General features: G+C 56.5%; 1 long non-coding RNA gene across 1 annotated transcript; it reads left to right on the forward strand.

Annotated features, from left to right (window-relative positions):
• The first annotated feature begins 226 nt into the window (after window positions 1-226).
• Window positions 227-899, forward strand: LOC119322601. Its single transcript, XR_005155716.1, has 3 exons — window positions 227-550; window positions 639-719; window positions 817-899. It is a non-coding gene; the product is annotated as an uncharacterized LOC119322601 (long non-coding RNA).
• The last annotated feature ends 890 nt before the right edge of the window (window positions 900-1,789 follow it).

A 1,789-nucleotide genomic window follows, 5' to 3' on the forward strand; every position in this document is an offset into this window, starting at 1 on the left:
GTGGGGAAGGAGTGGGGCTGGGACGGGAACGGGGAAGAAGAGGGGCGGGCGTGGGGACGGGGAGGAAAAGGGGCAGCGAGGGTCGAGGCGGAGGAGGAGTCCACCGGGGGTGGGGATGGGGAGGAAGAGGGGCCGCGAGGGTGGAGGCGGAGGACAAGTCCGCGGGGAGGGATAAGGGCGGGGGCGGGGATGGAAAGGAAGAGGGGCGGCGAGGGAGGAGGCGGAGGAGGAGACCGCGGGCGCTGTGGGGCGAGATGGAGGAGGAGTGCCTCGCCACGGCAAGCGCCGCCAGCAATGCCATGGCCATGATGCAGCGCCTGCAGAAGGAGAAGGCCGAGGTCTAGATGGAGCTTGACGCCGAGATCGACCACCGGGACTCGCCGCTATCGGTCACCAGCGATGACCTTAGGCCCTTACCATGGCTAGGGTTTCGGGCGCGTCCACACTGGCGTGGCTCCCGCGCCTCCAGCGGCTCTTCTCCGACGCCCACCGTGCCCTCACACGCAGCTCCCATCTCTAGGAAGCTGCTCCTTCGCCTGGTGCCCATGTGGTGAGTTCATCCCCTCCCCTATCTCTCCCCCTTTCTCTCTCTAATATCTGGTTTGTTCCTCACACTGGCGTGGCTCCCGCGCCTCCAGCGGCTCCTCTCTGACGCCCACCGCGCCCTCACACGCAGCTCCCATCTCTAGGAAGCTGCTCCTTCGCCTGGTGCCCATGTGGTCAGTTCATCCCCTCCCCTATCTCTCCCCCTTTCTCTCTCTAATATCTGGTTTGATCCTCCATGGTACATGTATCTGGTTTGATCCTCCATGGTAGATGTGCAGGGCAAGGATTGGATGCTTGAGGAAGGAGGGGTCGCCCTTGCCTTGCTGCAGCTCGGGGTGCACCACCCATGGCGCTTCCTCCTTTCTGTCTTCAGTTGAGTTCACCTCCTCCTCTCTCTGCTCTTGTACGTGGCCATTGAGGCATTGCTCTTGGTTAGGATTTACCACAGTTTGGGCTCAATTGGCTACTATTTGAGGTCAATTTTGTTGATACTGTTAAGTGTAGATTGTTCCTTGAATTGAACAACAAGGTTAACCATGAATTTGTTAGTTGAATTGATGCCTGACTGAACTGCAGTTGTTAGTTGAATTGTTCAATCTTCAATTTAGGGAGCTGCTACTGAAAGATGAAAAAAATTGGTACTGTTTGAGGTCCCTGTGCCTCCCGTGCTCATGAACTTGCTTCTGTTTGAGCTCAATTTTTTGGTACGGTTTATGTGTTAATTGATCCATGTTGTGTTGCATCCCACCCTCCCCTTCGGTGACGGCAGCCAACGCTTGCATCGGAGGAGCTGTTGCTGTGCTTCCTTCTCTGATTTTTCAGGGTCAAAGTCATTATGTTCACCATGATGCAGATTGCCATCACATTCAGACCCAAAGATCTGGGAACATTGAACTTGATTAAAAGGGCAGGGTCAAATTCAAGACCCGGGTTAGTGGCGACTATGATGGTCGCCTGCAGGCTATGGGTCTAGCAACGTTGCAGGCAGCAGTGTGCAGCGTTTTACGGTTGGGCGTGTGGCCAGTGCTGTCGGGCTCGCGGCGGCTGCAGATGGTGGAGTACCGGACTTGTGGTGGGCGCCCATTCACAAGATCTACAACATCATCTTTGGGTCAGTTCTCCATGAAGGCCATCCTGCGATACAAGGTTGCGTCTTCCTGCTATTTGGATGACGACGCCGAGCCTGTCGGCCTATGCCCATCGCTTCGGATGTGGTAATGTGGCGGTCGTTGTTGTTTGCCTG

Source organism: Triticum dicoccoides, chromosome 6B (genome assembly GCF_002162155.2).
Source record: "Triticum dicoccoides isolate Atlit2015 ecotype Zavitan chromosome 6B, WEW_v2.0, whole genome shotgun sequence".
In the NCBI taxonomy this organism is placed as follows: domain Eukaryota; kingdom Viridiplantae; phylum Streptophyta; class Magnoliopsida; order Poales; family Poaceae; genus Triticum; species Triticum dicoccoides.